General features: G+C 40.7%; 1 protein-coding gene across 1 annotated transcript in view; it reads right to left on the reverse strand.

Moving 5' to 3' along the window:
- The window catches only part of znf618 (zinc finger protein 618), a 108519-nt gene extending 89483 nt beyond the window's left edge, over window positions 1-19036 (reverse strand). Inside the window, exon 1 of the mRNA XM_084325484.1 lies at window positions 18746-19036. The gene's annotated coding sequence lies outside the window, so the exon portion shown is untranslated. The remainder of the gene's footprint in view (window positions 1-18745) is intronic.
- Window positions 19037-19560: the final 524 nt, after the last annotated feature.

Raw genomic sequence — 19560 nt, forward strand, 5'->3', positions numbered from 1 at the left:
TTTTGTTTTTGTTTCTTTGTTGTTTTTGTTTTTGTTTCTTTGCTTTCGTTTCTTTGTTTGTACCCCTGCTCCCGACTACTGTCAGCGACTTCGGGTTATTGAGAAGCGCTATATAAATTAAATGAATTATTATTATTATTATTATTATGCTAGCTAGCTGGCCACCTATTACTTCATGGAAACGGAGTAACGTCAAGCCGAGCCCACCCACACTACACCAGTACACGCATGAACTCGACACAACTACCCCGTTTCCAACGTTAGGTTGAGCGGAGCCCATCCTACACTAGTACACGCATGAACTCGACACAACGTTACCCCGCCTCCATGAAGTGTCCAATTAGCAGCAATGTTGTTGAAAATGTAACGTTAATAAATGCTCCGAGCATAGCTCCGGAGAAATCTCCCTCTCTCTCTCTCTCTCTCAAGTACCCTTGTTTTCGGGTCATAACTAGAAAGGTGCGCTCAGTAGACCTCAAATCTCCAGCAGCCACTCTCTCTCTCTCTCTCTCTCTCTCTCTGATCTAAAGATAAACAAAGGGTTTTAAAAGTGTATTTATCTTCTCGTATAGTACCAGAGAGAAGCTGAGGAGAATCAACCAGCAACAAAAGCAAAATTTGTTAAAAAATAAATAAAAAAAAAATAAAAATGTATATATATTTTTTTTTGGTATCGAAATGGTATCGAAGTATCGATACTTTTCAAGGTATCGTATCAAAGTTGAAATTCCAGTATCGTGACAACACTAACCCCTAGTACAAATCCATACCGTTGCATGGATCAATGATGGTACACCCTCATACTCGGGTAGTTTACCTCCCAGCCTTACTTATGCATCCAGTATTTACTGCACTACGGTGCATAACGCTTTAGCACAGACACTACCTATTCCAAGGTCAGTGTGTGCATCCAGTATTTACTGCACTACGGTGCATAACGCTTTAGCACAGACACTACCTGTTCCGAGGTCAGTGTGCATCCAGTATTTACTGCAATACAGTGCATAACGCTTTAGCACACTGTACCTGTTCGGTGCATGCAATAACGCTTTAGCACACTGTACCTGTTCGGTGCATGCAATAACGCTTTAGCACACTGTACTAGGGATGGGCGTGAGTAATCGATTAATCATGGCTCCGAGAAAACTCGATCTTAAATTATTAATAATTTTTATGAGATTTTTCTTTTACATATTTGTTTCACATGTATGTGTAAGATTATAACTGTTTTTTTTTCACTCCACGAGTAATACACAATTAATCAAGTATATCATGATGTGATCAATCGATCTGGATTTTTCTTAAAAATGCCCATCCCTACACTGTACCTGTTCAGAGGTCTGTGTCAAGGGCTTGTGATTCAAGATAACAGCTTATAGCTTTCAGTAGGGGAGACAATCTATACAGGAAAAATAACACAGGATAAACTGGTAGGCCAGTAGCCAATGGGTGGTTTTCCAGAGAGAAAGAAAATAGATGATAGAGATAACTATTATTATCTATAATTAGCCCTGGAGTGCACAGTGGCGGCATTGTTTATAGGTGACCCTTGATGACAACAATGTTTGCAGCATTGGGCCATACGCATGCTCTCATTTCAGAAATATCTAAATTACCCAATTTGCTACTGCAGCACAAGGCTATAATGAGCAAACCCTATTCAAGAGAATGGACTTAAAATGCAACCGAGCAAAACATGGAACAAGATCACTCCTTTTGTGGAAAGAGGGGAAAACACTCCTCTCTAATAATAGCACAGCAATACAGCAACAATGAACCTTTTCAGAGCAGAAACACGCCTTTTCATGACTGACTAGTTCCGCTCAAAACGACAACAAGACTTCGGCCAACAGGTCCGAAAATGATTTCACGTCGATGCTAATTAAAAACCTGCTGAGCTGATGTGATCCGATGCATATGAAGCTTCTGAGCACATGAAAGCTGGGCCGGCACCACAGGTCACTGTTTGCATTCTAGGAACTGAAGCTGGGCGGGAGGATGATTAATTGAGAGCTTGATTGAGTGCCAGCTGAAAAATTCATATCATGCTAGGAGATAATTCAGGTTGTTTTCTACCATGTTCCACTGTGTATATATGGGCTCTGCCTTTGGCTTTTATCATCTCAATTTCAAATGGGTGGTCAATGTTCTCACTCCAACAGAGTGAGAGATAATGGGCACGGTTGGCTTTTGGTTTAAAGATTCCTGGCAACGTGTGTTTGACTGCAGGCTGAACGTAAGACAACTACTCCCATGGTTGTCTTGATAAAATGATGCAAGCAGAGATGTGGTTCCAGCACTGTATAGACAATTTATTTTGCCATTTCCTATTGATTGAATCAAGAGGTTAATATGGGAAGAGAGAGGAAACAGCTGAGTGTTAATTTAAGCGGCTGATAGGTCCATACATATTTGGACCTCAACATCATTTTCATAATGTTTTTTTTTCCATTTTCATCAGACTCTGTACACGGATAGAATGGATTTCAAATTAAACGATAAATAACAAAATGTTAATAAATGCACTTAAAAAGGTCGCATGTAGAAAAGGTTGTAATTCCTACACTCTTCACCTGATTTGAATGTGAATACGCTCAAATTAAAGCCGAAAGTCTGCACTTAAAGCACATCTTGATTGTTTCATTTCAGGTCAATTGTGGTGGTGTATAGAGTAAAAATATGTATAGACCTTACTGTATATGCAGCCATTTTGTATGGGGAAGTGAAGCCTGCGTGAGTCGTTTTCTTCAGGCCAGAGAAGGGCGTGTACACTGTACAGGCCAGGGAAACATCCATGTAGAGGAGGATAAAGTCAATATCGGAATTGTCTGCCAGGGCCGTCAACAATTGGATTTCATACCGTGATGACGGACAATGATAAATTCCTTTACTGCATCTCTTAATATCAGTTCCAAGTTCCTGGGATGATTGCAGCCCATTTCTTTTCAGCTAATCATCAACAGCAAAGTTGTTTTGAGCTCATTTAGCTAAAGCACAAGGATCACACAAGCCTATTCATAGGAAATCCATTGTAGGATGTGGGGGAAACAAAATGACTCCCTCTGACAGATATGTATGCCATAATATAATCAGCTGTCTCATATAGGCTACTTTCACAAGAATCTCGCTCATAGCTGCTGTGGCACTATTTAATGGAAATCTTTCGCCATGATTATGACCCCTCTCTGGTCCCATTTCTAACATATGGAAGTCTGCCAACATACTTCCTCTTTACAAGAGAAGTGATCCTAATGAACAACTTCCACCTGGGCTACACTCTTTGGCTAAGTGATATTGGAATATTGGAATCATTTAAAATCCCCACAGAACACCCCCCCCCCCCCCCCCCAAAAAGTAAAAAAAAGTAAAAAAAAAGTATTAAATGTTGGTTGTCCTATTTTAATTATGTAGAAGAATGTGTGTAGAAGAAGTGTGAAGAAAAGCAAGAGAAATATCACATTTAAGTGTGTAGCAGTTTGGCTTCAGGCCTGCTCATAGCACGATCACTGATAAGTCTTTCATAATAAATGTTGCTGTGATTATACCTGACAACAAAGAGCATTGCGTGGCCCTGTATTGATCTTTGAAAAGCAGTTGATAGCGTTTATCATGCTTTCTGAGGTGTATCTGATGTTGTTTTCCATTAGTCAGCCCATGATTGATGCAAAACTATTTGAAAAACACAAAACACTGGTTAATGGCATTCAATTAGGTTTTGCAGCATCACAAAGGGGGTCCCACAGGGTTCAGTTCTAGGCCCAGTGCCATTTACCATCTAGGAATAGACTATATCGTATATCTATATCAATACTGTATGGTCAGTGAAGAATGGTAAATTAGCCTTCATCTTCACATATACTACTGTGTACTGCAGAACTCCCTTCAGTTCAGAAGGCTAGCAAGGTATTCCATTTTGAAAATGAATTATGTCGTGGATCTCCAAGTAGTTTTGAGTGCATACCGAGTTTCCTCTAAAATAAATCAGTGTTTCTCAAACTCGGGGCCGGGGACCAGTGCCCGTCCCTTTGGATGTTTCTGATCAGTCACTGGTTTGGTAAGCTGGTGTAGATAGTAGGGCTGTAAGAAAGACATTATTGATATGAAAGAGGTGAACAAAAAAACACAGCACGGTTTCTTGTCCCTCGTTTGTGATTTTGGACAAATGTGCCTGCAATGCAAGCCAATGAATTGCTGTCAGTGGCTGCGTGCGTCTTTCTATCTGTCCGTCACATATCTCAAGAACCATTCATCCAGCGGGTGTGTGCCGAGGACCCAGGGGAGTGTGGCGTTGAATTTAGTACCATTTTGGCCAGATGGTGGTCTGTCCTTCATATATCTTGAGAACCGTGCAACTGATCCAACTTCAGTTGAGGTGTGTATTGCTGAGGACCTAAGGGGGTGCAGTGTAGAGTGTGAAGTTGATCGGATGAGGAGTTCTCAAGAACACTATGAGAAGCCATACCACGGTTCTCCGCAGCACTGCAAAGAGCACTTCCGGGGGCCAAGCGATCAGCCCACTCCGAACAGGCACATGCTATGAACTGGGAGTCAAGCAATTGGCCGTTCCGAATGGGCACATTTTACTACTGGACACATGCTCCAAACGGGCACTGCACTGGTCATAGCAAATACAACACACAAATAACTTGTTAATTGTAAGCATTTTACACCTGCTTTGATGTGGTAATAATATGTAAATTGTATAGTTAATATACTAATTTAATTTGAATTTGCCTCATGTCAGCCTATGCATAATGGCATGGTGATCTGAGGGACAACTAACAGCCCTAGCAGATCCCAATTTATTAAGAATTTATTTATACACAAATCCCTCTGAGACACAAACTGCTACATGTAAGCATTTCACATTTGCCTGTCAGGGTTACATGATTTGTAGCACCCCTGACGCAGTGTCTTGCTCCAGGACAATTTGACCCTCTAACCACCAGGCCACTTTAGCAGGAGTGAAAACTGTCCTTGTTCATATGTTGATATAATTCTCTACAGTATAAGGCATAGTCTAAGCATATAAGGATATAAGGATACTGATCCCCAAGCATCAGTATCCTGGAGAAATTTAGAAGAAAATATAGTAGCTCCACATAGGCTGAAGGACATAGTATACAACACCAAATTATCAATTAAGCAATGCGAACGGAAATTTGGCCCCATAATTACTCATGCGATCCGGATATGGCGTGAAACACAACAAAAAAATTCCATCCCACAGAAATGGCATAATCATACTCCCTTATTCAATAACAATGCACTCGATTGGAAAACAACCTATAAGATTCCCTAGATGGGAAAAGCAAGGCATACACTCATTAGGAGATGTTTTCAACAAACAGGGTTTTTGTAGTTATAGTTTAGTTAGTTTTGTAGCAAAAAAAATTATCTCACCAAGTCCACATATTATTTTTACGCACAATTATTGGCATGTTTGAAGGCTCACGGTGTTCCATTAAGGATACCAATTGTACACCACAGATACCACAAATTCTTCTATGAAAGAGAGACATCGAGAGGTTTTGTTTCAGATTTTTATCATCAATTACTAACATCCTCATATGAAACCCTCCATCTAGACTCAGTCTGGAGGAGGGATATACCAGACCTGGAGATAGATTTTGACTGGCAAGAAGTAGGGATGGGTACCTTTCACATTTGAACCGATACCGGTACCGGTACCTGTGAATCGATACCGGTACCCAACGGTACCTTTTTTCGGTACTTTCGTCTCAAGAAATGTAATTTACCTACCTCAGTCGTAAAAAAAATCCAAACTTCAAATAACTACAATTTCGACAGTTTTCGGCTTGTCATTGCTCCGACTGCTTTGTTGTTGAATCAAGTAAAATCCTAGGTAAGCATATATTGTGTGTGTGAACGTTGACATGAAAAGAAAAAAGTAAAAAAAAGAAAAAAGAAAAAAAAATTTTATTTTTTATTATTCTTTTCGGTTTCTCACTTGATTCGATACTCGGTAGTACCGACGTGTTTCGGTTCGGTGCCTCAAAAGTACCGAATTCGGTACCCATCCCTAGCAAGAAGCCTGGGCAAATGTTCGATTGCATCAAGGAACCCGGACCATCAACAAATCAATCTTAACTATATTCACAGGACATACTTAACTCCTATAAGACTGAACAAAATGGGTCTTAAACAAGACCCCAAATGCTCCTTATGTACAAATGGGGATGAGGGGACATTTATGCACATGTACTGGGACTGCCCACCAGTTAAGATATTCTGGAAAGAAGTGACCCAACAATTATCAAATCTCTTAACTCTGAATATACCTGTACACCCCTCTGTATTACTGCTGAATGATGTCTTTGAGTGTGCAGTACATCCACAGCTAAAGAGATTGGTTTTATCTGGTATCACAGTGGCTAAAAAGCTGATAGCATCACGATGGTTTCAACCGGAAAAAATGTGCCGGAAGGTCTGGATTCTTACATATCTCGATGTGATTTATCAAGAAATATCTACAGCAAGAATTTTGGGTCTCAATGAATCCAAAATGACAATGTGGTTAGAAGTGGTGGAGAGAATAAAAGCTAGCATATAAAAGTAGTGTCTGGTAGGAACAAGTTATAATGGATGGATTATCCAATGGGGGGTCGGGGAGGGGGGGGGTACGAGCTAGAGCATATGTGTGTAGGGTACTAGATAACAGGTATTAGGGGTATATCCTGTATAAGACATTTAACTAAATGGTGATTTCATTGGATATGCACTGTTAATTAATGCTTGTATATCTTATCGTGTGTTGTCATGTTTGTTTATATGTTTGTTTAAAAAATAATAAAAAAATAAAATACAACAAAGGCATAGTCTAGTAAACTTTTCTGCCAAATAATACTAGTCCTGAAATGCTAGACTAACAAAGATATGGCAAACAGCCGGCAGCATTTATTCCCTGGTCACTCACATGTTAAGTATGACTGTAGAGTACAGCTCTCCGTCAATATGACACAGGTGCGTTGTTGATTAGTTCTAGCATGATAGTGCTCCTGCTCTTCTCAATACAAGTCCCACGCGGGGCCACGCACTATGGGACTTGTCTTGTACTGTATCAACTTTCCTCTAATCACTATATTTTACAGTACAGAAGCTGTGTCGGGTTACATGAATAATCAATGCACCATTGCACCTGTGCCGTCTTGACAAGTAACTACACTCCACAGCCGTACTTCAGAGGTGAGAGACAAGAAATGTGATGACATAAATTGTCAAAGACTCCATCCTCACAGGTGAATTCATAACATCACACATCTATAGTCAGACCTAAAACAGATTGCATCTGCTTTGCACAGCGTCTTCAATCTCTGGACCTAAAGACTTCCCTATGGATTTACCCCGGAGGAGTGTTTGGACAGGGACTGATCATATATGGGAGAGTCTACCGCAGGGCTATTCAACTAAATTGTTCAGGGGGCCACATTGTCAGAAACCCAAGGGGCCAGGGGCCGGACTGCCACGGCGCCTCCCCGTGCTATGAATATATGTACACTTGACACAACACGCAACCACATTTTCACAACTTTTATTTAACTACATTGCAAAAGTAGTATACTTTTAAAAAAAAGTGCTTCATTTATGTGCCACATCTGCAACATCTCCTGCAAAAAGTGCTTCATTTATGACTAGGGATGGGAATTGATAGGATTTTATCTATACGATTCCATTATCGATTCTGCTTATCGATTCGATTCTTTATCGATTCTCTTATCGATACCTGATCAATTTATAATTTAAATAAATAAATTGGAAATGCAACAGAACTAAGCTGGTTAGAATAACAACATGCAACTTGACATTTCTGATTGTCATTTATTGTTGAGCCCCCATGTCAGGGGCGACAGTGGCTCGGGAGGTAGAGCAGTCGTCTGGCAATCCGGAGGTTCCCGGTTCGATTCCCGCTCCTCCCGGGCAGCGTGTCGATGTGTCCTTGAGCAAGACACTTAACCCCTAACTGCTCCCGATGAGCAGGTTGGCACCTTGCATGGTTGCCTGCGCCGTCGTTGTGTGAATGTGTGAGTGATTGGGTAAAATGTAAGGAACAAATTGTAAAGCGCTTTGGATAAAAGCGCTATATAAAAAAGCAGCCATTTACCATGTCAGAAAAATACAAAAACTGTAAAAAATAAAATATTAACTATAGCCTACACTTAAATAAAATAATGTATTTGAGATTCTCTTAAAATGTATTTATTTTTTTATTCTTAAACTAATTTAATCTATTGAATAACAGTCGTTATTCCTCTGACTTCTGTCTCACACACACACACACACACAGACACACAGAGCTCCCTCCCCGGGCCCCTGTCCTGTAGGTATTGGCTTGTGTTGCTACACGGACACATTTGTATGTTGCACCATGGTACTTCCTGTCTGACGGACTCAGAGTAGAGACTTAGTAAATAAACAATCCGGCTCTTATTATATGTGAACTAAAGAGTACAATGTTTACACAACAGTCCCCACCCGCTGTTTTATTGTATTTGTACCTGTACTATCCGCTGTCAGCTGTTTATCTCTCTTTGTGAGCTTGATTAAATAGCGTTAGCTCACGTTAGCTAGCGATAGCTCCGCGGCTAATTTTAGCACACCCTAAACTAAATCAATGACTATGTTCTAAAGCATTCAAGTAGTTTTCACTGCACATAGAAGTAGCCAAACAGTGGGAGCATTTCGGGAGCATATGACCAAAAGCCAGGCAATTTCGAGCCCTTAAGGAATCAAATAGAGTCTGCCATGGCTACATGCTAACGCGCGCAACTGTAGGAAAAACCTGGCAGCGTTAAGGGAATCGAAAGTCACAGGAGCCACACGGTTCCAGGCATCGGCCAATTAGGAACCGGTTCCCAACGGGAACCGGTTTTCGATTCCCATCCCTATTTATGACTGTGCAACAACTGCAACATCTCCTCTTCAACATTTCAATATAAAAATAAAATAAAAAAACAAACAAGTGCATGATGTGCATCTGAACATTCTAACATCAACACTTGAACAAAAAAACACATTTATAGTGCAGCTGAGCTTATTAAAAAGTGCTTCATGTCTGTGCAACAACAGCAAATCACAGCATCTTATTAGCACTTATTGTCCACTCTTAACTCTCAAACATCAGGGGGGTGGGGGGCAGACAGGCCTAGCCTACATACACACATCTAATGAGAGCGATTGCACTTCTTTGACTGGGCAATGGCAGAGAAAGAGGGTTCATAGGAAGTGAGGGCTACCCGCAAACAGTGATGCAAATGCTCATTTGTCAAGGAGGCACGGTTGCTTGTTTTAATGGCATTCATGTGAGAGAAACTGGATTCACAGGTGTATGTTGAGCCAAACATTGTTAGCACAGATATTGCCAGCGTTTTTATTTTGGGGAATGTCTTGACATGAATACACTTTATCCAAAATGTTGTGGTGGATTCATTCTCAAGTGCCTGCTTCAGAGCAGATGATGCTTGCATGTCAATTATTTCAAGTTGCAGGAGACCTTCATCAATGTGAAGTGATGCAAGGAACTCTTGTCCTTTTGTGGAAATAGCAGCTACATTGGCAAATTGGTTGCTCACAAAATGCATCAATTCTCTGGACATGTCAAATTCATCAAATCGACTTGCAAAGTTTTCCCTCAATTTATCAATGAAATCTGTCATTAATTGAGTGACTTTTGGCTCAATTGTGCGTGTTAACGTTGACATGAAAAGAAAAAGGTAAAAAAAAAAAAAAAAAACTAAAAAAAATATTAAATAAAAATATTTTTTTTTATTTTTTTTTATTATCATGTCATCTTTGGCGGGCCGGTAAGAATCATCCCGCGGGCCGCCAGTTGAATAGCCCTGGTCTACCGGCTATGGTTTTCATTGGCCATAGTCACTCCACTGCCCAGCACAAACGCCCACTAGCTGTGGGGCTTACGCTGTCATAATTTTTATGCTCAGGGTTCCCACAGACTATTAAATTAAATTCAAGGTCTTCCAAGTACTTTTCCAAGCACTATTTTTCATTTTAAAAGGGAATTTAAAAGGATACAATTCACTTTTAAATGCAGTTTTTTTTATAGAAAGAAATCTGCATTTAAAAGTTTTTGGCTTAAAACCAATTTCCAACAATTAGTTACACTTTAAATAAAAAGATTACATTTCTTGATTCAGAACATTTTTATCATGGATGAACAAAACTTTCAATGCGAATGGTTGATTTGAATTTCAATGACTTTTTAAGCTCCTTGTTAAACTTTTTTTGGTAAAAATCAAGCACTTTAAGCACTTCAAGAACCTTGTGCGAACCCTGTATGCTGCAATATTTAAACACCAACAAACAACAAGCATTAAACCACTTTTCAGCATACAGTACATCTATTTGGGGGGGGTTGCCTTCCTGGGCTTCCGACATTCATTGGCATATGCTACAATTGATTGTTATTGGCTGTATTGTGCATGATCAAATTCCAATCCCTTTTGTTAAAAAATTTATTAAAACCATTAACACATTCAGTGCCATTCACTTATTATTAGGGATGGGTACCTTTCACATTTTAACCGATACCGGTACCTGTGAATCGATACCGGTACCCAACGGTACCTTTTTTCGGTACTTTAGTCTCAAGAAATTTAATTTACCTACCTCAGTCGTAAAAAAAAAATCCAAACTTCAAATAACTACAATTTCGACAGTTTTCGGCTTGTCATTGCTCCAACTGCTTTGTTGTTGAATCAAGTCAAATCCTAGGTAAGCATATTTTGTGCATGTGAACGTTGACATGAAAAGAAAAAAGTTTAAAAAAAAAAAATTGTATCTCACTTGATTCGATACTCGGTAGTACCGACGTGTTTCGGTTCGGTACCTCAAAAGTACCGAATTCGGTACCCATCCCTACTTATTATTAACACGTTTCTGAGGCCCCACCGTTGAGTGCCAATCACGTGTTAACACGTTTCTAGGTAGTTTTTAATTTTTTTCCGATTGTAATACCCTATTCAAGGTCAGGTAGCTGTGTGTTGCCTGAAAAATGCATACTGGGTGGGAATCCGAAGGTGCAGTACCGGCCGCATCCTACCAGGCGGCGGTATCGAGCACCCTTTGAAACTCTGTGTCTTGGGCTGTGCGTCGATTATATTGGTCCGGGCGGACTTTTCCATGTTGGGCATAGGGCTGCAACTAACGATTATTTTGGTAGTAGACTAATGTCGATTATTTTTTCGATTAGTCGACTAATCTAAAAAAAATATAAAAAAAAAAATATATATATAAAAAAAATATTATTATTATTTTTTTTTTGCTACCTATCTTTGTGAAAGTGGCTTCTCAGCTCTGGTCCAGCTGAAGACAAAGCAGAGGAACAGATTGGACATTGAGCATGACCTCAGAGTTGCTTTGTCTACCATCACCCCAGACTTTGAGACTCTTGTCAGGAGCAAACAACATCCCCAGTTATCCCATTAGTTCCCTGGGATGTTAAGCTAAGAAGTCTGCTAAGAAGGATATATTATTTATTATTATTATTTTATTTCATTGTGTTTTTAGCCCTAGTTGCACTTTTGTTGCAACCCCAGTTATCCCATTAGTTCGCCCAAACTTACTGTCGGTCTGTTATGTTAAGCTAAGAAGTCTTCAGCTGGACCAGAGCTGAGAAGCCACTTTCACAAAGATAGGTAGTGCAAAAAATAAAAATAAAAATGTTAACGACTAATCGATGCAAAAAGTCTGCGTCGACGAGTTTTTATGATCGTCGATTATGTCGACTAATCGTTGCAGCCCTAGTTGGGCAAGGGGAGCGGTTGTCCCGATCGGCGTGAGGAGCGTCAAATGCTCCAGATGGATGATGTATGGCGGATTATGTTGGCGACACGATCGACACCAATACTGGGACTCACGATCAGATAATTGGAATATCCGTTTTGGGGCACATCCTAGTCAAGGTAAGGGCTATATGATATCAATCTAGCGTTGATCAAAGCATGCTTTCATTGCGATCCGAGCGTATGCGTGTAACGCTAGTCCCTAACGTATTCCGTTGGTGACGATGAAAGCATAAAGAAACTGGTGATATACAAATAAAGTTTGACTGATACATTCTTTTCTGGCCATCTTATCTGGTTTCCCACCTTGTGGCTGACAGTTGCCTTGCCTACGTCACACAGTCTGTAGTAGTTCACACATCTCACTGTATTCAGGAGTCACCGCCTGCCTGACCTCTCAGACGTCCTTTTTTTCTTCATTTTTGTATCCAACTTATATATAAGGTGGAGATAGAAGTGACCTGATCTGGTCTCTTTGAGTATACAGAGACATCTGGCCCTTCTCTCACACACCTATCGCCATTTTGGATTTACAACATAATCAATGGAGAGAGTCAATCATATTCAGGTTACATTAGAGAAAAATGCCTCAAGATTCCACCACCAGGTGGTTGGGAGATCACAGCTCTATTTTTATAAAGGGGCTAAGACTATGTTTATTAAAGCTGACTCTACTTTATTATTACAGGTGATGGAGTTTGCACACTTCACACTGTGACTTGTTTCCTAACTTAGGCTGGTAATATCTTTGCTATAAAAAGAAGAGAACCGTGCTGCTTTTTATTTAGGCTATCTATCAAGCACTACTGCAGAAATTACCATATCTTACCACACATCTTTGCACGAAACAACAACGTACCCGACTGCATCACAAACGGCATCAAGCTTCTTTAAGTTATGGAAATCCTGCATGTTAACTCAGAACTAAGGATACTGGTTTTAAGATTTATTGTTTGAATATTTCATGCGGTTTTGTTTGTTGTATAAACTGTATAATGTGCAATGTTCTCGTTTCTCTAGCGGCTTGTTTGTTGTTTTACTTAACTATAGGTACGTGTATTTTATTGTTTCAATGTGTAGGCTAATATTTTCATTGGCACGGTACGCAGGGCGTTGTTCTCTTGACATGTTTAACCATAAATAAAGATTACTGAACTGAATTGTTGAGCGTGTGCGAGGAGAAGAAATGGGCTATAAATGCACTGGCCTCTCTCCCTCTCGCAATTTCAAACTGTTTTACCATAAAGCTACAGCGGCAGTCTCCATGCGACAGTTAAAAGCTACAGAGGCGGTCTCAGTGTGACAGTTAAAAGGGCTGACATTTTTTCCCCCATCCAGCGTCCAAATGAGTGATTTCAGGGGCTGCATGTTATTCACATCACAATTTGTCCGTTTCGAGTCTGACAAGGAGTGGCAAATTTCTAGAGGAGGAAAGCCACGAAAGCACCACAAAATAGCTAGGGAGTACTAGGGACGCGTGTCATTACAGCAAAGTGTGACAGGACTTTTCATAGACCTGCCGCCAACTTGACTGCCGGCCAAGATAGACTATATACACAATACAACAAGACCCGCACACTAGGCCTACATTAGAACCCGTAGGAAAAATAAAGAAAAAGTGCAAATCATCTGGCCAATGGCGAAAGAACAATTACATTCTAGGGGGAAATGCATTGATTCCCCCACCCCCTATGGGCTCGAAATGGATGGAAATCAATCAATAGCCAAAAGGTTTTACATTGAGCGCCCCCCCCCCCCACTTCTCTCTCGGAGCCCATTAGAAAAGGGCTCTGCAAATCTGTTGAGCAAAGGTCAAATTGCCGAAGTGGGAGCGAGAAAGGGTCTCCGTAGCCTACTTCCTAAAATAAAAATTCACTGACTTCGCTTTTCACTTCTAATTAGGCCAAATCCATCGCAAGGACACATCACTGAACTTTCGATTAATCATTGTGCCTTCCGTGTGGCATTTCCTACAGTATCAAACATTTGGAATGCATGAAGCGCATGAATAAATAAAATGGCATGCTGTTGCCTCCCCCCCCCCCCCCCCCCCCCCTTATCAAAGTCCAAATGCAAAACTAGCCATCTGTCCCTCCCTTTTATGATCGGTGACGCCGTAACCTAAAGCATCGTCGTGGCGCAACTGCGAGGTACCTTTACCACGCTTATAAATACACAAAACGCAAGGCATGATCGACGGAAAATAAAGCCGATGGAACATACCGAGCGACATCTCCAGGCCACCTCAACCAGAAAATGGGGTTATTGTTCTATTCCATCACATTTCATTTTCACCTGAGCATTTCGAGGAGCAAGGGCCATTCAATTAAGCTTAAGAGTTTAGGCAGTCTGTGCATGTCCACCCAAATGTGAATTTATGTGCGTGTGTGTGTGAGCTTGTGTGCACTGAGGGTGGCAGTTGGGGGTTTATTGTGCCCATTTATGAAACTAGTTTTGCAAGAGGCGAGCCCATTTGGTTTTCGACAGTTCTGTTGAAGATTGAGGGCAGCTGTTCTCTTAAATGTCAGTACATGGATACTGGATACATGGATACTCCCATATGAAGCCTATGCGTTTCATTGCTCAAGTTATCAGGGAGCCTGCACATGCAGGGACAGATCAAATCACAATTCGGGGCATTTGTTGAGGTACCTACCTAGTACTACTAGGGCTGACCCCTATTAGTCAAATAGTCGACTAATCGATCGAAAGGAGCCGTAGTCGACTTAGTCGAATGCACAAAGAAAATTATATATTTTTTTCTTTTACTTTATTTTTTTTATCATTCTTTCCAAAAGAAAAGAGGCCTAGAAGCGTGGCTAATGCTAATGGCACACATACCAGCGAGGCTAACTGCATAAGAAAACAGGAACAGAGGCACTGAAAGAGGATTTCACCCATCTGTATTTTGTGCACAACAACAAGCCAAGTCAATCATTCACTGCACTAAGGTTAATAGCGATAGGTTTAGGCCTATGTACATTGTCTTTTACCTCCGTAATGTTAGTGTGTTCCTGCAGAGGAGGTAAATTGGAATATAAATCAACATAAAGCAGAAATATGAATGTTAAGGTTCATAACAATTTGACTGTTCCTGGGGGGATTAAATATAGGAGTAATCTAAAAAGGCAATAAGAGATGAGAGTGGATGGGGGAGGGAGGGTGAAATTACTTCACCCAATGTTTGTAACATTCAAGAGGACACGGAGTGGCAAGGAGAATGTTTTCAGCCAAAGCGGATGACAAAAACCCGCTTCAGCCTAAAAGCTCTTCTTTTCCCCGCTCGCCTTTAATCAAATGCACATTTTCCTCTCCCCTCCAATAAATGTCTCTCAAGATGGCTTTCCACCAATGATTTCAAAAAGCAATAATGCAGAGAAATGGGAGAATCTTTTTTTCTGTTTCCCCCCCCCTCCCCTTCCTACATTTCCTTCTATTAGGCGGAAAGGTCTGGAAACAGAAACTGCGTTGTCTGGTAAAATTCCACCCGCGTGCACTCCAGAACCCCCATAAAAACCTTTTCAATCTGTATGTTAATGCTGTGAATTAAAATTTAATAACTGGAGATATTGAAAAAGCGGCCTTGAATTATACAAAAATAAATCCTGAAAGAGCAGGCCCCTAAAATTAGAAATTCAGGGCGGCATCCAGTCTGCCACTAAACCCTTGTAGGCTGGCAGATTAAATTTTTGATGAAAATCAAAATTGCACTGCAGACTGGGTCCCGGGAAGGCAAACCTGCTCCATTGTGATTTATGGATTCATTAAACCCCGGGGAGGTTCACCCCTCCCATTTTCACTCGCAGAAATGAGATTTACTTTGCTGAAAATTCTTATTTTTAGAAACGCAACTCAGGCCCTGCCTCTACCTGCAGAGAATGGCCAGGGAATAAAAATAGCGTGTGCATACTTAACGACACGGCATGCAAACACGCCTAATTTTCTTTTGATGCAGCAATTGAACTACCTTGTGCATTATTCATGAGACTAATAACGTTCATTTTGAAAAGTGACAATTTGAACGTTCACAGGGGCTTGCATGCTAAATATGTGCAGAATGCACAGAATTTTCTCCAAAGCAGCAGCAGCCCAGGACCCTGAGAAGCAGTTCCCTTGAGTCTAATTTGAACGATCACATTTTCCGACATTTTCAACATGCCAGAATGAATTAAAAAAAGAATAATAATAAAGCCATGGAAAGGTGCATTTGGTGTTCAAGTATCACTTACATTTTGCAGGTTTTTAAAAAGGATCATGAGTTTCCTCCTGACATACAGGTAAGACCACATGGCTAGTTTGTAACTGCATGACGTGGTATGCAGGTGCCTGTGTCATACAATAATATAGACCACCCATATAACATGTATGATAGCATGTACAATAATGCTGATGTACTAATATATATATACACACACACATGTACATATATATATATCTATTTACCATATATATTTATCCACATCGGTCTGAATATACCTGCATATAATACTTTTTACATACCTGTATACTAGGCTATATTATCTATATCCCTTATACTCTTACTAGTTATACCGCTTACTAGTTATCTATATATATCCATTACCGACTCTTACTAGTTATACTGCTGGCCAGTATGACTTACTACCATAGTGTTTATAAATGCATCACTGTTCAGGTTAATCACTTGTACATTGTATATTGCTATTGCACTTTACAGTTACATTTGCACTCTGGTTAGGTGCAAACTTCTTTTCATTACACTGTACTTGTGCTGTATAATGACAATAAAGAACATGCATCACATACACACACACACACAAGGCTAAACTCTTTTCACATATATCAAACTGGAGACATACCAGTCCCTCATCGTTGAACAGGATGTGGAGCCACCCCCACCACTCTTATCATTTACAAGTAGGCCTGACCGGAGTGGAACGGTGCTTTTGTTAGTCAAGTCTTTATTAAACTAGCACACCCTCTTTCCCGTGAGCCCATCCGCCAGCGGTCAACCCAACGGACCCTCGTCAAATCAATAACCAGCTGAGGAAGGTGTATTTCATGAAAGCCCCTATGTCTCCCATACTAATCCTGCTTGCGTTTTTAGCCTATTAGCCTACTTGGTTCATCTGGCCCCTCTGCAGATAAACACGCCCCATCACTCATATCGTACGATAGCGGTATTCATCCTTCTACTCCATGAGAAAACGTGGAACGGGTCGCCTTGTTTTCCCATTTCCTAATGTAATTTAGACTCCCACGTGTTTTGATTAGATTGACTGGGGGAAAGGTCAGGGTTCACGCTAGGATTTAGCATGCACAGCAGAAAATGTCCACCAACTCTTCAAATTCACACAGTTCTGAAGGTCAATGTTAAAATGACCCACGGATTCCCTTGCAGTATAACAAAGGCACACCGTGCACCACGGGAAATTGTTTTGCCTTCACAAGATTAATGTAAACAGTGGTTATGATTGTTGTTTTTTCCTGTCCCCCAAAATGAGCTGACAAGCATTTCTCTGCATTCTGTTGCATATGACATTCTGCTCACTTTGTGTTGTGTCAGTGTTTTATATATTCATCATATTTCCAGAGTTTAGAAATCTAAAACGCAGATTATCCCTTGTCCTTATTAGATAATCCACAAATAAAGAAACCGCTGCATCCCCCTCCCAACACATACATGTGCACATGCGCGCGCACACAAACACACACACACACCCTGTGGGGGAAACACTAAATGTGCCAACTTGAACTTTGTATTGGATGCTTTTTTGTGTCAGTATTGAGCACACAGTGCAGTCTTACAAATTGAGGATGGTTTCATTGCAATTTCCATCTCTGTTTCCCAAGTGCATGCTGAAATGCTGAATTTCCATCGGGATAAATAATGTAATTATATTATATTCTATTCTATTGCTTAGATCATTAATGCTTCAAAATAAAACGCAATGGGGAAATTTTTTTTCGATTTTCCAATCATTAGAAGCATCATAAAGAGCACAATAACAAGCTTGCCCAGCCCACTTGGATAAATACATTGCTTCAAACATCAACAGTTTGTGTTTACTGGGATGAGAATAACTAAAATGGGTTTGGACTGTTGCATAAAACTGCATGACAGCCTGGCACCAGATGAGAAATGTTAAGTGGAGTGTGCATTTCCATTAGAGTCACAACGTCCATTACACCCGATCTTTACACATTTCAAAATGATTGTTTTCTCGTGCATGGTCATAATTCACACAAAACTAGACACAGACTCGCATAAACAAACGGCAAAACTAGTCTAATTACAATTTCCTAATTTCTCAAAAAGACCGCCTACAGGTGGCGCCAATTTCCCCCCGAGGAAAAAAAAGAATTAAAATCCTGAATCTATTTGAATGAAAACAGAAGTCATAATCGCATTTGACTCTTGTGTTGCTCTTCGTGTCCTTACATGTTAATCAACCGAGTTGGGTACCATCACATATACAGTAAGTCATTCCCGTGCGAGTCTGAGAGAAGAAGAGCAGCAGCGCCCTGGTGGTTAAATTTGCAGGGGAAATTCACAAAACATGGCTGCAGGAGGTTTTTGTGTTTTCAGATTGTTCCTCCCCTCCTCGTCCTTCATGTTGCCTCGTTCCCGCGCTGCCTCTCACGGAATACACAATGAATTCCCTACACGGTTTAGATAAGTTGATACGGTATCTAAACACAGCCGTCCCAATTGTTGGCCGGTTACACGAAAACTTTATTTCCACAAATCGCAGACAAATCAACAGATTAATTGGGATGAGCGAAGCCCCGGCTTTTTATAGTGTCAACATGTCCTGCCTTAGCGCAGAAGACAGCCGTCATTATTACGGCAGGACAAGACAACTAATAGCCGCCGCGGCCTGTACAAATTTAAAATTTAGGATTTCTAAATCAGAAAAAAGACAGAAAAGAGTGGTTTGACGTACCTCCCGAAACGATGCAGCTCATGCGAGTCGGACTCGAGGAGGCAGCGCGCTTACAAATCCTCCTCCCCGACCGGAGGTGACCGATGCCGCTTCCTCACAATTTGAATTAGTTATTATAGAATTGTCCTAATGATCAAATTTCAGACCCGCTTTATTTCCCCCAGCGCCAGCCTCGACATTAGTCCCGAGTATTAGTCAAGGCATGTGAGCGTTTGTTTTGGCGAGGTTTTCACAGTCCTTTCTTTGCAAGCTCCGTGTTTTGCCTTGTGCAGGGGTTTATGTTGCGGCTCCTCCAGTGGAAATTTTCGTCCGCCATATACATGGGCAGATTCCGAAATTGCTGCGCCTGCCAGCTATATTAGCCTACATGAAAAATATTCTGGGAAGAGAACGAAAAAAAAGGGAGGGGAGGGGGGGGGTGAGCCGAGCGACTGTAAAGTTGCGCAGGGAAATGGAGAGACTGGGAATTACGCAGAGGATTTTTCCCCTCTCATTTGAAACTTATCTTCGGTCAGCCTGGCTGCCTGCCACACCACGGATAGTAGGCTACTATGACTATTCAAATATATATATACTGTATATGTATTTGCATGATTCCATCCATCTCATGTCTGATCAGATAACAGTGGATAATAAACCATAGCGTATGAATTATGTCATACAACTGAGGCGAGGCGCAGTTTGCATATAGCCTACATTACATAAAGAGATATAGCCATATCAAATCGCACTGAAATGTAATGACGGGTTATTAAAGTGATGTGCATAAAATACTTCACATAATGTCTGTCCAAGATGTGTATTTCTGTCAAAAT

The sequence above is a fragment of the Notolepis coatsorum genome (genome assembly GCF_963971535.1).
Source record: "Notolepis coatsorum genome assembly, chromosome: 11".
NCBI lineage: Eukaryota > Metazoa > Chordata > Actinopteri > Aulopiformes > Paralepididae > Notolepis > Notolepis coatsorum.